Source organism: Loxodonta africana, unplaced genomic scaffold (genome assembly GCF_030014295.1).
Source record: "Loxodonta africana isolate mLoxAfr1 unplaced genomic scaffold, mLoxAfr1.hap2 scaffold_34, whole genome shotgun sequence".
Taxonomy (NCBI): domain Eukaryota; kingdom Metazoa; phylum Chordata; class Mammalia; order Proboscidea; family Elephantidae; genus Loxodonta; species Loxodonta africana.
Genome location: NW_026975055.1, coordinates 1529827 through 1548441, shown reverse-complemented (window position 1 = coordinate 1548441; position 18615 = coordinate 1529827). Strand labels below are relative to the sequence as shown.

Sequence of the window (18615 nt, the reverse complement as noted above, 5' to 3'; positions counted from 1 at the left end):
CAGGACTCTTTGATAACCTGGGGACTCTGGCTTGCTCCTGAATTTCCTTGATTCAGTAGCTAAGGTTTCTCTCCCACAAGACCTGAGATCGGCACCCTTTTCAAAAAGCAGCTGAGATCTGAGTTAGCACCAAGGCTTCCGTAATCCTGTGTGACATCATTGCTGACAGTGCTGAGTTCCATGGGCCCAGTTTGAAGCTAAACAGGGCAACCAGAAAAACATGAAACTGTCAGGTAGGCACTTGAGAAGTGCTAGTGCCAATGTGGGAAGAAGGAGATTAGATACTAAAAATGAATTGCAACTTTTCCGTGCCGTGTAAGGGGTTACTATCCCCTGGTGGGTAAAGAGAGCACAGGGAATGATAACAGTATAATGGGCAGCTGCTTTCTCCCAGTCCTCTCATTTGACTCTGTTGGAATCATGTCTCTCCAGCTCTGGTTATAAAATGTCCACTCTGAGCCCCTCTTAGGTCTCCTTAGCCTCTGAGGCTTCACACAGGCTCTGCTCTCTGACTAGGAGATGTTCTCTCCCTTCCCGTCTGCTGGCCTACTCTCCCTGGTGAAGCGTGAAGGTGAAGAAAACTGTCCCCATTGGAAAGATTAGGCTCATGACCTCACCAAGAAGCCCTAAGACTCAGGAGTTTTGTGGTCAGTCAGAATGGGAAGTTTGGGAGTTGACTTGGGGAACTGCTTTTGTTTAGGAGGCCATTTAGAAGAGAAAGCAGCAAATGGGGAGACCATTTGAGGAGGAAATTAAGAAGGTTGGGGTGGTGATGAGGAAGGAGGAGTCTTCTCCAAGGAAAATAAAAGTTTCCACATGGGGATGGTAGGGGCTTGTTTTGTGTGACCCCAAAGGACAGAAGAGGCAGGAATGGTAGGGAAACAATAGAACAAAAGATAATCCGTGCCTGTTCACAAATGTAACAAATGCCCCAGTGTTTTCAGCCTGTTTCCTCAGACTTTTCTCATCAAGCCATCCCTCCCCTTTTACTGAAGCCTCTGGAAAATACCTGGGGCTTCCTGGATGCTCGGCCTTTTTTCACCCCTTAACTATTCAGTCATATTCCCAACTTGGTTCAGGCATCACTTCCTGGTTGTAGTCTTGCCTGAATCTTCTCCTGGTAGATGAGTCCACTTCTTGCTCTGTACTCCATTGTACCCAGGAAACCCTTTACTGCAGCATAAAACACAATTGCATTTACTACACATTCTTCCTCTCTCTGTGCCCACGCCTTCTATGAGACTCCAGAGCACCTTTCATTAGCAGTAGGAGTCTTCTTCTACCTGTTGAAGGCCGACCTTACGGTTGCTTCAGCCATTGAAATAGTAGCAGAGATGATACAAGGAGAGAATTGAAAAGATTTTACATTGAGTCTTGCCCTTTTGTTGCTCTTAAACCCTGAGAACCTGTGGGAGTGACCCCAGGCCAGCCTGCTGAATGATGAGGGACCATTGGAAAGAGGATCCAGCGGTTTCCCTGAGTTGATTTTATGAAACTGGCTCGCAGGTGACCTGGAATCAAATTGTAGACACATGAGTAAGCCCTGCTGTGAGCCGCTGTGGCTGGCCCAGATCAGAAGAACCCCAAATTGACAACCTGAAAAATTGTGAGCTTAGTAAATGGTTGTTTTTTTAAGACACTACCTTTTGGAGTCATTTGTTACACAGCAATACGTGACTGATACACCTGTTAACTTGGCCGTTTCTCTCACCAGGCAGTGAGGCAGCTTCTGTAAGTCATTTCATCACCAAGAGCATCTGGCCTAGGGTCTGACATGTAGCTGTTTATACAGGAAATCTTTGTTGACTTAATGCATGAATGAGTAATACGAATTTTATGTGCGAGTCTGCACAAAATCATATATGAATAAAAGCATGATTTTTTAAAAAATAAAATGAATTGAGGCTCAGAACTACCTGCTTACAAAATTGAGGGGAGTTTTTAACCTCACTTACTTTTAGGGTACTCCCTCCTCCAGATATGCAATAATTCCCAGGGTCTAATGAAGGACCAGTGCTTGGAGAAGACCTTGAAGACACCCATTGCCTCAGCGTATGTGGGTGATCTCTCTAGAAGCATTCGTTCTGCTGTTTCCATTCTCAGCTGGATCATGAGAACCTTGGTGGGGCTGTCAACAGCATAATAGGCTTTGTCTACTTATGTGCCTGCATCAGCCTTTGAGGTGCTGTAACCCCCTCCAGGGCACTATCAAGAAGGAGGTCCTACCCCTTCCCAATGTCTAGGACCCTACTATCTCACTGTCACTCTTCCCCTGGGCTCCAGTTCACTCAGTGTGATCACCTCAGTGAGCTGAGGCTTTTACCACAGACTCTTCAGAGTCTTGAAGTTTCAGGCCTTCAACACTGTGAGTCCAGCTATCTCCTTGAAATGAGGTAGGGAAGGAGGAAAAACGTAGGAAGATTTTATTTTCCATTTAATGTTGCAATAAAATTTCTTGCCCTGCATTTTTGAAGGGTCCTGCCTAACAATTCCCTCTGTTCTCTTCCAAGATGTAGGACGATGAAGAGTGAATGTTTGTTGTGTCATAATCTGCAGAAGGCTGCAAAGTGCACATGGGGTCCATTCCCCCGATGCTCACACTAGAGCACCCCACCCACGTGGAAATCTCTGCAAGTGTTACTGAGTCCCTCCCACATCCACAGTGAACAGCTTTCAGTTTCTTATAAGAGGGAATTGTGTCCTAACACCAGCTGCTCCCTGGAAACCCTATGGGGCAGTTCTACTCTGTCCTATACGGTCTCTGAGTCAGAATTGACTAGATGGCTACGGGTTTGGTTTTTTCTTTCAGCCGAGTGGTGAGAGTTTGATGTCAGCTCCATAATCATGTTATTAAAAAATAATGACAGGGTGGCAGGTGAAAGCAACAAAACAAAACTGAAATGTAATGGCTTTTTCACATTTATTGGCCCCACAGAGTTCCTTCGACGTGTTTACTTTTCACTAGATTCGGAGAAATCTTTGTGAGAGAGACAACAGCTTGAGATAGCTCCAAAATTACGTTTCCCTCCTTAATGTTAGGTTACATTAAGAGCTGGTTGGCTGATTTATCATCTGCCTGCTTCACAAAAATAGAAGGCCCATGCAGGGAGGAACTTGTCTGTTGTGTTTGTCAGAGCATCCTGGTACCTGGCACCTAAGAAGTGCTAAAAAATGATTTGAGTGAATGTGGGTGGGTTTTTATAAAAAACACTGTGTTGCTGTCTTTATTTAGTTAAATAGTGAAAACAGGGATAAGGAAAATGGAGACAATTATTTGTATAATTTAGAGTTACATAAGATGAGAATAGAAGTTGAATAATGAAGAGATAAAAAAAATAAGCTGTACGGATGGAATGTACCCCCTTCCCTTTGCTTTGGAGGGAGACGTTTTAAAATTGGATTGTTTTTTCCCTACTGATTTATAGGTTCTATATGTTAATTGAAAAGTTAGTCTTTTAGGAATCACAAATACTTCTATTGAGATACAATTCACCTGCCGTAACACTGCCTTTGAAAATATGCACAATACCGTGGCTTTTAGTATATGGACAGACTTGGCACAACAGTCACCACTGTCTAGCTTCAGAATATTTTCAGTGCCCCGTAAATAAAGGCCCTTGTTAATAAAGGCGTATTAACAGTCATCCTCATTACTCCTTTCCTCCAAGCCGTAGCAACCACTAATCTACTTCTGTCTGTGTTGGTTTGTCTGTTCTGGACATTTCATGTAAATGGAATCATGCACGATGCGGTCATTTGTGTTTGGCTTCTTTCATTTAGCGTAATGTTCTCAAGGTTCGTCCATGTTGTGGCATGTATCAGTACTTGGTGCCTTTTTGTGGCTGAGTAATATTCCAGTCTATGAATATACCACATCCTGTCTATCAGGTCATGACATGTGGGTTCTCTCCACATTTTGGCTGTTACGAATAACACTACTAGGAATCCTCTGTGTGAGTTTGTGTGTGAACATGCTTTTGATTCTCCGGGTACAGACCTAGGAGTGCAATTGCAGTGTTGTATGGGAATTCTGTGTTTAACTGTCTGCAGAATTGCCAAACCATTTTCCAAAACAATTGGATCATTTTACATTTCCACCAGCGGTATTCCAGCTTCTCCACATCGTCGCCGACACTTGTTGTCCATCCTGTTGAGTTTAGCCATCTTAGTGGTTTTGAAATAATAGTGCACTTTAGTTTAGATTTGCATTTCCCTGATGACTAATGAGGTTACGCTTCTTTTCCTGTGCTTGTTGAGAGTTTCTACATCTGATTTCGAGAAATCTCTATTCAAATCCTTAGCCTGCAAGCTTTTTTTCAGCTCTTTGCCTGTATTTTTACTCCCTTCATATACTTTTTGATATGCCAAAGATCTATAGATCTTAACAGTTTTAGCCTTCATATTTTGGGATTTTTAAAAAGTCTTTCTCTTTTATCAATAAAAAGAAAATAAAAACTTCTAAAATTTTTATGGTTGCATATTTTAATTTTAAATATTCGATCCATCTGGAATTTTGTTTTGTGTAAGGTATGAGAAAAAGGATGAAAACATTTTTACAGGTGGTCTGAGTGATTACCAGATTGCTACAAACGCTCCTTTTCCCGTGACCCATATCTTAACTGCATTTTCCCGTAGTCTGTACAGAGACGCCTTTTTACAAAGGGAGGCCACCATTCCCAGCCATTTCATTTTAAGGTTTGTTTTCTGCAATTAAATCCCTTGTGTATCTTATCTACACACCTTTTCTTTTAAGCTAATACAAATTTTGTGTGAGTAGGACCTTGGCGAGTGTAAGATGGGCTTGAATTTCATAACTGGTTCCGTGTGGTGCAGCCCAGCAGACGGACAGACAGAAGCAAGGGCTGCAGAGGCGACAGAAGCTATGAGAACATGAGCCTCTAGAGATGTGCTGTGGAATTTCAGATAAAGATTCCACGTGCCAGGAATAGTCTACATCATGTGGACGCAGTGGTGAAAGTACACATTGTCCCTGCCATTGTGAAGGGGACACCCAGTGCGGGTGGGAGGGGGACTGGTAAAATGCAGTCCAGAGAAAGGACAGACCATGCTCCAGGAACCACACTGGACTTCAGAGAGCTTTGTTGGCTGCCGTTCATCTGTCCGGCTTCTAGATGTCAGAGTGCCCTCAGGCTCAGTGCTTAGTCCTCTCTCTCTATTGACACCCTCTCTCTAGGATGCCTCAGGGAGTCGGTGGCTGTCTGTCTGTAGCTGAGGATGTGATGTTTACACCTCCATCCATTTCAACTCCTCCTGGTTCATGACTTCTATTCAAATGTCAGCGTAACTCTGTGTACCGAGTTCTTCATCTGTAAAATGTGCCTTATAATGATACATTCCTCACATGGGTATCATGCAGAGCAAGTATCTTAAGAGAGGAGAAGCCCTCACAAGAGTCCTGGCACCAGTAAGTGTTAGCTGTCAGTATTATTACCTGCCATCTCCACGTAGATGTCTGACAGCTATGCCATGTTACCAACGCCATGAAACAATTCTTGGTCCCAACCCCGTTCCACCCTTATCGATGAATTTCTCAGGGCTTCAGTGATGGGAATGTGTGCATTTTTCCACATAATGGACATGGCTAATAAAGGTTGGCCTGGTCCTTCATAATAAGTTGCTCCAAAGTTTATATGGGTGGACTCAGACAAGTGATAGCCAACTAATATAGACAAAAAATAGAACTCTCAGCTGCTCATATTTGTACTCTCAGCCTAGAATATCTGGTGAGGGTACTATATGGACTGAATTGTGTAACCCCAAAGGTACGTTGAAATCCTAACTACTGTACCTATAAATGTGACCTGATTTGGAAATAGGGGATTTTTAAAATTATTTTAATGAGGCCATACCAGTGTAGGGTGAGTCCTAAACCTAATCCCTTCTGAGTTACAAAAAGAACAGAATAGACACAGACACAAACAGGGGAAGAGGGAGACAGACAAAGGGGAAGATAATCTACAAGGCCAGGAACGCAAAGGGTGGCTGGAAGCTGCTAGAAGCTGAAGTAGACAGGAGCCATGCCCTGAATTCCTACTTCTAGCCTCCCGAACTGTGAGAAAATAAATATCTGTTCTTTAAAGCCACCCAATTGTGTTATTTTTTTCTTATGGCAGCACTAGATGACTAACACATACCCATGACTATACATGAAGCCTGGTGTAAAATAGCGTTCTCCCCTCCTTGTCTAGCCCACCTGAATCCTGCTATTTCCTTATCAGTGTCCTCTGCCTTCACTAAGAGCTACAACAGAGTCGGCTTGATGCTGATGCATAGAAATGCAGTTTATTTTTTAGTTTATATTTATGATTGACTAGCATTAATTTCAATGGTTTGTAAATTTTTCTGTGGAGGCATTTCTGTAATCTATGAGTAATAGCAGTTGCAGCTTTTCCTTCTTTTTGTTGTCATTTTGTTCTAGCTTGGACCTCCAGTGTTAAATATTTAATATAAATAATGATAGAAAGCATCCTTATTTTTTTAATATTTTTGTGTGTGCTTTAAGTGGAAGTTTTCAAATCAAGTCAGTCTCTCACACAAAAACGTGTATACACCTTGCTACACACTCCCAATTACTCTCCCCCTAATGAGACAGCCTGCTCTCTCCCTCCACTCTCTCTTTTCGTGTCCTTTTCGCCAGCTTCTAAACCCCCTCCACCCTCTCATCTCCCTTCCAGGCAGGAGATGCCAACATAGTCTCAAGTGTCCACCTGATCCAAGAAGCTCACTCCTCACCAGCATCCCTCTCCAACCCATTGTCCAGTCCAATCCATGTCTGAAGAGTTGGCTTCGGGAATGGTTCCTTTCCTGGGGCAACGGAAGGTCTGGGGGCCATGACCACCGGGATCCTTCCAGTCTCAGTAAGACCATTAAGTATGAATTTATGAGAATTTGGGGTCTGCATCCCACTGTTCTCCTGCTCCCTTAGGGTTTCTCTGTTGTGTTCCCTGTCAGGGCAGTCATTGGTAGTAGCCGGGCACCATCTAGTTCTTCTGGTCTCAGGATGATGTAGTAGCTGATTCACGTGGCCCTTTCTGTCTCCTGGGCTCGTAATCACCTCGTGTCCTTGGTGTTCTTCATTCTCCTTTGATCCAGGTGGGTTGAGACCAATGGATGCACCTAAGATGGCTGCTTTCTAATGTTTAAGATGCCAGACGCCAGTCTTCAAATTGGGAAAGCATCCTTATTTTAATGCTAATTAATTTTAAAGAGAATGTCCCACATTTTCCCATGAACTATCATGCCAGTTGTATTTTTCCAACTTAAGGAACTCCTTTTCTGGTCCATGATTGCTCAGAGTCCTTATCTCTCAGTGTGATTGGATTTTATCAACTGCTTTGTCCCCATCTCTTGAGGTGAGCATGTCTTTTCTTCTTCCATCTATGCTTATGGTGAATTAAATTATTAAATCTTTAATGTTCACTCAAGCTTGCATGCTGACGATAAACCCCCTTGATGATGGCGTATTACATGGTTTATACTTTGCTGGATTTCCTTTGCCAGTATTTTATGTAGGTTTTTGCATCCCAGTTACTTGGTGTGCTTGCCCTGTAACTCTTCTTCTATCATCCTTGTCTAATTTGGTGTCAATATTAAACTAGCCTTAGGGATGAAGTAGAGGAGCATCTCATCTTTTTCTCTTCTTTTCTGACTTTGCACAAGATTAAAATGCTCTGTTTCTTGCCTGTTTGCTGCAACCTGAATGAAAGTGGTCTCGGCCTCCTATTTTCTTAGGGAGATCTTGAACTACTGACCCATTTTGTGTAGTGATTAAAGGTCTTTTCTGGTGCTACTTAGAAAAATTTCCACTGCATGTTCTAGGCTGCTAGGATTTCATCTTTAAATGTTATGTTGTTATCACGATTTTCAGTCTCATCCACGTCAATTAATCAATCCCAGATTTTCCCTCATTTTTCCAAAGTCAGACTCTACCTCTATTCCTGGCAGCAATTCCCTTATCTAAGACTTGTTTGCAAACAAAAATACAACCCAGCATCTTTGAGTCCATGATGTGAGAATACAGTCCCATATAACTTTTTTTGTAACTGTTGTTAAGTGTTTCTCCTCTTTTTTTTTTTTTTTTTTTTGTTCATTTCCCACCTATCTAGCAGTTTCAAAGTTGTGCAGTTAAGGTTGAGGTCATTAGCTGGATTGACTCCGTGCAGGGCCATGGGGTGCTAGTTGCAAATGGACATCAAAAGAGCACTCCTCTAGAACTAGGAGGCAGGAGGAGGTGGTTGGGCGGTTGCGGGGGCGGGGGAGGGAACTGGGCAGGGCTGTGTGGAGAGGGACGCCCAGGGGAGGTGCCAGGTCGGAGGCTGCCCCACCACAATCTCAGGTGCATCAGGAAGGAGCTGGCTGCAGGAGCCTTTCACGAGAGTCCCAGCCCACCCAGCCTTGGCCTGAACTCAGACCCGCTAGGCTCACAGGTCCCACCAGAACTAGGGGAAGCCTGAGGCTACCGATGTCAAGACCCAGGGTACACCCCTGAGCCCAGTCACAGTGCTTATGCTGGGATAGTAGGGCAGAGGAGGCGTATGGGGACTTGGGTCCAGAGGGTGACCCAGAAAGGGTGGGAGAGTTGTGGTCACTCTAGGACTCTGGCTCCGCACGTGAAGGGCCCCAGGTTGCACTTCCAGGAGGAGAAGGCGAAGCCACAGAGGCCACACTGCTCACACAGCAATCCCCCACCCCCCTCCGCCCTTTCTCCAGGCGGGACGCCCCTCCTGTGCTGTCCTCAGAAGGGCTCTTCAGGGACCGCACCCCTAGTTTGCGGAGCAGCAGAGCCTGCCCCAGTCTGGACCAGGGACTTTATTTCTTCCACTCTCACCACTGGCTGAAGGCAGACTCCTGTCTCCACAGACTAAAGAGGAATTATCAAAATGAGCTCGAAACTCTAGATTTGAGTTAAGGATCATAAATTAACACAGAGAAATACAACTTTAACAACAAAGACCTGTTTGGAGCCCCAGTTGGAATTAAAAAAAAAAAAACTTGAACAGAGGGAGTGATAAAGTCTTCCTTCTTTTGCCACCCTCTCTCGGTGGTCCCAAGCTTTCTCATCTCCCACCTCACAAGACTGTATCAACTGCTTTGAGACTTTTAGAATAAAGATCCCCAGGCATATCACTGCTGTTACCCTGTGAGGATTTCCCCAGTGCTGGGTTAGAGTAAGACAGAATCCTTCCAAGGCTTCCAGGGCCTGTGTACTGGACGGTCAGCACACGGAGCCTCAGAGCCCACTTCGTTTTTCCTGTAGTTGGGCATGACCCCAGGGACATGACCCTGAGAGTGCTGACACTTACTGAAGCCAGTGACCCTCCCCCTGGGCTTCTCTCTGCATGGGTCTCAGAATCTCTGAGGCCAACTTGTACCCTCGGAAGTGTTTCTGCTGAAGGACACGTAAACCGCACTGTGGATTTGTGTCCTGCAGTCTGCAAAACTGCCTCCCCTGAGTGGGGTGAGGAGCTACTGAAATACTGAAATCATTGAAACTAGCAGAAGCCACAGCTCATGGTGCTGGGAGAAAACTGGGAAGGACGGAGAGGTGAAGAGGCTATAAAGGCTCAGTTGTGAAGGTGATCATGGGCCAGGATGTCCTGAAGTCGCAAAGCTGACCAATGCTGAGTGCCCTAAAACCTGCTACTCCTGTGCCCATCTCTTCTTTCAATGGACAAAGTCTTCCCCTGCTCTTATGTGCCTGGGCTGGAAGGGCCTTTGACTTAGAACATGAAGCAGCCTCCAGAGCCTCTTGGGGCAAGTGATGGTCAAGGAGGCTCTGCCTAACCCCACCCTGCCCTTCCCAGTTGTCAGAGGACCAGGAATTTCAGTCTTCCAGCTCCTGGGCTGATCTAGTGACTTGTAACAGGATTTCTCTGGAACTGGAAGGTGTTGAAGACAGGAAGTACTCCTGGGTTTCTTCACCCAGCTGAATGCCTAGTTCCTGGTCTTATTACACGGCTTACATTCAGGATAAGAAGAGGCATTTGGAGCTTTACGCATGACCTCTTAGCAGAGGTTTCTGTTCAGGAGCGAAGAGGTAAAAAGAAAGCAGTGTCTACTAAATCCTTTTCCAAGAGTCTCAGGAAATTCTCACGAAGACCTTCTCAGGTAAGGACTGACGGGAAATGCCTTGGTTTAATATTAAACTTTGCCCTTGACACATTTTGTTTATGGAGGGCATATACAATGTTGTCCGCTCAAGGAAGCACTGTAGTTCTTATCTAGACTTTATGTAGAATGAGTATATATAAAACCTAAACTTGGTCCTTAAGCAAGGGGTTACCTCTCAGAGAAGGCCTATGGGAAGGTTTCTACGAAATTCTGTGGTGCTGCCATTGCTCCAAGGAGCCCAGGTGGTGCCAAGTTTGAGCACTCGGCTGTTAACCGAAGGTTAGTTTTTTGAACCCACCAAAAGGCTCTAAGGAGTAAAGACCTGGCGAACTGCTTCCATTAAGATTACAAACCAGGAAACCCTATCGGGGAAGTTCTCCTTTTACACTGGGCCACAATGACTCAGAAACCCACTCGATGGCACCTAGCAATATCAACAGGAAGCCGTTGCCCCCCATGTGCTTGAAGTGCCTCTCTGGGGAAGGTTGGCCTTCAGAACCAGCTCATGGCCACACGGGAACTGAGACTCATGTTTTGTTACCACACCTTAGTTTCAGTCAGTAAATTTATTTTCCAGTTTGTTCACTAGACTTGACTACAGACATCTCTCAGGTATTGTCAAAATTAATTCCATTCTCTAATAATGATTTGCCAGGATGTATTTCCAAGCATTTCCAAGAGACTGGAAAAACTTTCCAAAGAGGCTTGTTCAGTGCCATGTTGTGCAGTAACTACAGTGTTGACATAGTATATTTATCCACATAGTTTCCACGTTTTCTGCTTTCCATAAATACAACTGAAATTCCAAGTCTACCACCTGAAGTACTTCCTTTAGTGTTTCACTTAGAAGTCTGGTGGTGATGAATTCTCTCAGTTTTCTTTCCCCTAAGAATGGCATTATTTGTGCTTTACTCCTGAAGGTAATGATTGGACATAGAATTCTGGGTTAATATTTCCATCTTTCAGGGTTGAAAAAATGATGTTTCACAATCTTTTTTTTTTTTTGGCTTCCATGGCTTCTGATAGTGAATACAGAGTCATTCAAATTATTTTTCTCAGGTGAAATGTGTTGTTTTCTCTCTACCTCCTTCCTGAGTATTTTCTTGACCTTTGTTATTCTGCAGTTGATTATGATGTATGGTATTTTTATGCAAGTAACCCATGTTCTATATATATATATATATGTGTGAACTGTTTTTCCCCTCCCGGGTGTGTCTGTGAGTACAGTATACTGTTTTTTTCTTTTTACATGCTGCTGTTAAAAAAAAAAAAAAAATTAGAGTAATGTACTTACAAATATACTTGGGATGTGGGGTAAGGCCCACTGGGTTGGCAAAAAACCCATAACCCACAGAATATTTTTGTGAAAATTCGGTATTGGGGCATGGAATTCTTTAACTTGCTGTGGTTTGCTGAACTTCTTGAATCTGTAAGTTTATGTCTTTCACCACATTTGGAAAGTGTTCAGCCAGTATTTGTTCAAATACTATTTTCTTCACCACACATTTTGTCCACTTCTTCTGGAGTTCCAATAAATAAGCTTTTTGTCTAGTTCTTGAGGCACTGTCCATTTTTTTCCATATTTTCCTCTCTGTTTGCAGAATGGATATTTTCTACTGATCTATTTCAAGTATTTAGTTTTTTTCTCTGTCATCACCATTCTGCTATTGTGAAAATATCAACTGAATTTTTTATTCCTACGATTGTACTTTTAACATGTAAAATTTTCATTTGCAAATAGCACCTATTATCTTTCCATTTATTTAAAAAGTGTCCCTGTTATTTCTTGGATTAGAATAGCATTTTAAAATCTGTTTCTTATGATTTTGAGAGTACAAGTCCTGCTTAAATTTTATGGAGAATTTTTTTGTTTTTAGCAGTCGATTGACCCAGTTATGTTCAGGCTCCAAGTTCTGTCCCATCTTTTGTATTCTATGGTTCAAATGTTAGTTCAATTTTTGAAGGGTTTGCAGGTGTATTTAGGTCTAACCTATGTGAGCGCCACTCAGTATGGAACCTTGATGGCATTCTAACCCATAGTGCGGGTCTTAAAGGATTTGATAATGCTTCTTAGGGTCAGGGCAATGGATACGCACCTGGGGGGTGAACCAGGAGTTCATAGCAAGTCTGCAGAATCTCTTTCTTGCACAGCCTCCTCTTTCTCTTCTGCTCTCTGAGTTCAGAAGGAGTGCTTTCCTGGCCCACTGGCGGGAATGCTGGGGCTTTAATCTCCTCATTCTGTTGTGCACATCAGTGACTGGTTCTGCCTATGGGGCCAAAGCACCGGACAACCAGCCAAAAGGCTGGCACTTTGAACGTGTCAAGAAGCGCCTCAGAAGACAAACCTGGTGATCTGCTTTTGAAAAGTCTCACCCTTTGAGGCAGAATTGACTAGGTGTCAGTTAACAGCAGAGAGAGAGAAAATGTAATGGAGCTTTCTCTACAATATTTGGTTCTTCCATACTCTGGTCAGAGAGAAGGATTCTCCTCTGCCAGAGTTTCAGGTGTCTGCCCACCTGCCCAGCTGCCTGTCTCTCTCCTTTACGGACCTTCTATCCCATTTATATGAGAGAGGGCTTCTCTCGGGGCTGTTTCTGTCCACAACGGGTGTGCAGCTGTGAGATTTGGGCTCATTTAATTTCAGCCTCTAGAATGTTCATACTTTATGTTCTGGTTCTGCCCTGCCCCCATCCACCTTCAACACTTTCCTTTGCAGAGTCCTGAGATAGTGTCCCATGCATTTGTCCAGATACTTAGTTGTCAGATACCAGCATAGCCACCAGGGGCAGTGCTGTTGTGGTTGAGGGGGGAGAGACTGTACACTGAAGGAGCTGCAAGACCTGGCTGCTTTGTGTGAGCAGGACGGGGGTGTGCTGAGGAGTGGGTGCTGAAGGTGCTGAGTCAAGGGGAGTTTAATATAAAGTTGGGTCAAGGATAGTTTGTTGACAAGGATTTATTGCCGTAGCAAGGGTTCTGGAAATGGGTTTAATATGCTGTGGGATTGCTTTTGGAAGCTTAGAAAAGGCAATGGCCCACATTCTCTGAAATGGAAATGCCAGACCTGCTAGGTCAGATGTTGGAAGAGGGATTAAAAGCCTCCAATATGTGGGCATGTCTGAGTTAGTCTTCTATAAGACCATTTCTTGGAGGTCCTGAAGGATACCCATTTCATCAAAAGAATAAGGAATGCGGAGATGAGGGGAGCACCAGCAAGATAGAGCTTACCAATATGTATACTTTGTAGGGAGTCCCTGGACGCCACAAACAGTTAAGTGCTTGACTATTATCTGAAAGTCTGGCAGTTTGAACGTACTCAGAGGGTCCTTGGAAGACAGTCCTGGCCATCAACTACTAAAGGATGAAAGCCTTAAAAACACTATTGAACAGTTAGTTCTACTATGCCCACATGGGGTGGTCATGAGTCAGAAATGACTTGATGACAACTAACAGCAACAATTGTCTATAGGCTCAGGTTGTTAGTGGGAGCTGGGCTGCCTAGTAGCAATGCAAATCATGGGATCCCAGCTCTACAGAGGCCAGGTGAAAGTACTTAACTGTCAGAAACAAGTTGTGTGTGATTCCAATAATGGTCAGCAGGTCACAGTAGTAGTTATCTATTGGGGCATAATAGATTCTCCCCAAACTTAGCAGGTGTGAGATAAATGGAAAATTAATATTCAACTCATTCTGATAAATTTGGAACTAGACAAAAATTTTGGTATCACTCAACATAGTTTTCAGGTGAAGGAATAAACTAGAAAATTTAAATAACTAGTATAAGTATAATAAGAGATTTTTCAAATAATGATGATATAATTGCATACCTGAATAAAAGACAAATACATCAAAATCAATGGTTTGTCTCCAGTATAGACATGAGGGTCTCAAATTGGCAAGGGTGAGAAGGGCAGACCGTTCTCTTTCCCCTACTACTTGACTGGATCAAACTGTGTTCAAAACTGTAAAATATTTAGGAAAACATTGTTTTGACCAGAGCATCAAAGGACCTCTATGACGAAAACTAATGTACTAAAATACATAAAATGAAACCTGAATGTATGCAAAAAATATGCCATATTTTCAAATGAGAAGTCTTGTCAATGAAATGGAGGTCCCTAAAACTAATATATAAGTGGAATGTATTTCCAGTTGGAATATTAAGATAGTTGTTTTTGAATTGTATACAGTGATCATATGCTACAAATAGTACAGTAGATAGCAGAGGATGTTGCTGGTGTTAGGAGACTTGGAGTCCATTTCTGACTCATAGTGATCCCATTTCACTGCCCCATAGGGTTTTCTAGGCTGTGATCATTATGGGAGCAGAACAACAGGTCTTTCCCCTCAGTGCCCCCTGGTGGGTTCGACCTGCCAAACCTTCTTTGGATTAGCAGATGAGCACTTAATCACTGCAACACTACGGCTGCTTTAAAAGGTATAGAGAAGAAAAACATGAAAAAGCAGGATACTGACAGGTGTCTACCTCTTCAGGTAACAGAACAAATTGATATTACATAGCATAGAAACTGACAAGTCGACCAATGAAACAAAATCTGCTAAGAAGTCACAATAAACATTGATATAAAGGCGCTATTTTGAGAAAATTATATTTATTTAATAAACGGTGCTGACTCAAGTGACCGTTCTGGGGGACAAAGCTTGCAAAAATGTGATACACAAATGATAGATTTGGAAAATCATGTGAAATGGAGATGACAAGGCTTAATAACAATTTCCATTTTACACAGAAGGATAAAAGTTAAGCACTTGAAAAATGAGCAGTGAATTCAAAAAGATCGTTCACAGGAAATCCACATGCCCAATAAACATAGTCCAAGTTGCTCAAAAACACTTGTAGTTAAGAAAATATCAAAGTCCCAGTGAAACTGGCACAATTTAAAAATCAACACCATCTATGGCTGGCTGGGCTGTGGGGAGAAGGATACCCTGAGACATGGCTGGAAAGGTGCTTTAGGACAGCCTCTAGGGGAAAGACATGGTCATGGCTCTGTACTTTTAAAACATACTTTGAGCTGGAAATCTCACTCTATGGAGTCTATTGCACAGAAACAGATCCTGTAGTATACAACGGATAGTTATTATTAGTGTTGACCAAACGTTGACTGTACATTGACGGTTGAATGATAGATAACTTATGGTAAAGCTACATCATCAATAAATGAGTTGTAGTAGTTGAGTGGGAAAAATATCTGTGAAGTATTATTGAAGTATTACTGAAAAAATCTAGGTGCAGAGAAGTGTATATAAAATGAGCACATCTGGGTTAAACAATATCAATTGTTTGAATATGCTTGGATACCTGTTTATGTTTATGAGTGTTATACACATAAACGATCCTTTTGAATTCACTGCTCATTTTTCACGTGCTTAACTTTTATCCTTCTGTGTGTGTGTATAAGTCTGTGTCCTTGTTTAAGCAAGGATAAGAGAGACTACTTACCACATTGTTAACCTGAATTATCTTGGATTCACTTGCAGGAAAGAACAGGGGGAGGAGAGCTAGAACACGCAGGAAGAGTGGACTTAAAAAGCATGGATGATAATGTTTCCATTTTAGTAGTGTTATGTATGAACGAACAAATCTGTCTTAAAGGGAGAAAGCCAGAATATTTCTTAGAAGCAAGGATGGCTTTGGCCATGTTATCAAGAGGGAGGGACCAGTCCCTGGAAAAGGACATCATGCTTGGTAAAGCAGAGGTCCAGTGAAAAAGAGGAAGACCCTCAATGAGATTGATACAGTGGCTTCAACAGTGTGCTCAAATATAGCAAAGATTATTAGGATTGCACATGACCGGGTGGTGTTTTGTTCTGTGGTGCAAAGGGCCACTGTGAGTCAGAACTGACTTGATAGCTTCTGACAAGAACATGTAGAAGTACAGATAAAGTGTACTGAATTGATATCATCTATTTAAATTATTCATGTAAGTTAAAAGATCAAAAAATATAGTGGCAGTGCCATATCTAATGACTTACAGAGAATCAAGGTAGAATATCAAGTGAAATAAGGGGCGAGAGCAATGTGGGTGGAGTGTGACCAGGCTTTCATAAAAGTAAACACCCCAGCAGATATACCTGTGTGCCTGTGACTGTGTATATGTGTCCCTGCAGAGAGGTGTAGGGAAGGTTACACATGTGTCTATTAACATTGGATACCCTGGGGGAGCAGGACCAAATTACATATGAGGGTGGGACCCTGACATTAATTTTTTTGTCATACAAATCTGTGATCTTGCAAATGTGATAAAAAACAATTTCAGAGCTTTGGAAATTCATAAACATCATAGATATATGTATATTTTAACATGTTTTGTTAGATATTTAAAATAGGTGAAAATTCTCCAGAATGACAGACAAAAGATTTGAATCACTGGCAGGAGAGCACACCGCAGAAAGTAATAATCAGATCCAGTGGATTTCTTGTTGTTCTTGGAGCCAGTGAGTTCCTCTGGTCTCTATAACTGGAAATGACCAAAAATAATTTTGGGAAATCAGTAGAGTTACCCCTCAAACACGTCTTGCAAGCACACGTCTACAGCTAAATGTAGAAGGCTGGACGCCATGTGCAATTCACTAGGTAACTCATGCGCCTCTAGAAGATTCTCTTTCCTGGATATGCTGCTTCCACCTCCTCCCTGCCTAGCCCCACTGGATAACCCACCTTTGTGCATTTTAGGCCCCATTCAGGTCTGAGCCTAGATCATAGAGGACATCAACTGGGAAGGTAGCTTTTAAGAAGAAAGATGTTGATGAAAAGATTTCAGAAAGCAGCACCTCCCCAGCCAGCCTCTCCCCAGCCTGGGAATACCAACCCCTCCCACCCTGATACCTCTGAGAATCTCTGATTTTTCGTTTTGGATGCTTAGGAGACTGCAGAATTTACCTGGTCTGAACACCTTGGTTCTTTTCTGCCTGTGACCCTCTGCCTCGCAGGAGCCGTCTCTGTCACTCTGAGGAATACACACAGGACAGACTGTGGATGGAGGTGCCCATCCTAGAGGCCCTGCCCTCCATTCCTCTGCCCCTGGGGGGTTCCCTGTGATACTTGTGGTCTCATTTCCTAGAGAGGTGGATACACCCCTGTCATGTCCAGGGCTTCCCCAGACTTGGGATTTGATGTTGTGACTGAGACTGGGGCTTTGTTGTCCACTGTTGAGTCTGGGCCTGAATCTGCCCCTTCCCACCATTACCTCTGATCACCTGTGTTCTCGCTGTTCTCCCTGGGTTTGAAGCCTGTCCTCTCTTTTGGTTCTTTCACCTCAGAGGGCCTTTTTCTTCCAGTTCTTTGACCTCGGGACAGGTCAGATTTGACCACAGGAAAACAAAAAAAAATTAGCATGTTTGTTTGACATGTCAAGAACCGGAATGTATAGCTTGATTTAGGAGAAGAAAAAGTTCCAAAGCTCTACCCCTTACCCTAGAACATGCTCTACAGGAAATATCCTGCAAGCCCTGGATCAACTCTTATCCAGAAATGGTTAACACCCAGGGGGATTTTTCTACACCACCTCCCACTTACATTCCCCTAATGTGGCTGAAAGGATGCATCCCAATCATAAACCCAAATTCACCCTAGGAGACCAGAAGACATGGCTGGGGTGAGTTCATTTTCCTTCAACCTGCCCTCCTCTCCTCCTACCAAGCCCTGTCTCTTTCTCTGCCTCTATACTGCTGGGAAGGGACCCAGAGTTGTTTGTTTAGGGCTTTATGTCCACTGCTCACCTGCAGACATGTTTCCCAACAGCCTGCCATCTCTCTGATTCCTTCTCCTCCAAAGAACTCAGTGACACCCCCTTCACCATCACACCTCAGCAGGGCCCCCCCCCAATCCTCCCAAGTCCCACTGAAATCCCATTTCCCTTTCCCTATTTATGCTGCGCTCATCCTTAGGGTCCCAAGATCTCACCATCCAGATGAGGCCTGTCCTGTCCTCTCCTGGGCCAGGGGAGCCTCTGAGGGGACCTGGTGTCTGCGGTCAGCTATCTGGGACTTCTTTCATCCAGATCCCCCTTAGGGCTGGAGTTCTCTGTGCACTTGGGTTGGGAGGGTTGGGGTCACAGGGGGAAGGACGGTATGATCTTCCAGGGGAGCTGGGTTAAACGAACCTGAATGGAGGTCTCTCCTGAAGGGCCCACGTTTTCAGCCCAAAGGCCCTGCTCCTCCTAGTCCCGGGGTTCTAGCACGTCTTCAGGCGCTTCCCCCTCTGGCCTCGGTGGTGCACCTGCTCCTTCTGCAGGCTGGTCTCCTGCCTCTTCAGCCTGTCCAGCTGGTGCCTCAGCCTCTTCAGTTCTTCTCTCTGCTTCTCCAGCTGCTCCTCCAGGCGTCTGCAGACCGCTCTCTTCTCCCTCACCTCCCTCTTCTTGGCGGCCATCAGGCAACGCCTGGCCAGCTGGTGGCAGCGTCTGGGCCTTCGCTGGACTGAGCGTGGCAGCCGCCTCTCCAGCAGCTCTTCAAAGAAGACCCGGC

The 18615-nt window shown here is 43.8% G+C and overlaps 1 long non-coding RNA gene across 5 annotated transcripts in view; it reads left to right on the top strand.

Moving 5' to 3' along the window:
- Positions 1-18615, top strand: part of LOC135229524 (uncharacterized) — a 507916-nt gene that overhangs the window by 152528 nt on the left and 336773 nt on the right. The window lies entirely within an intron of this gene.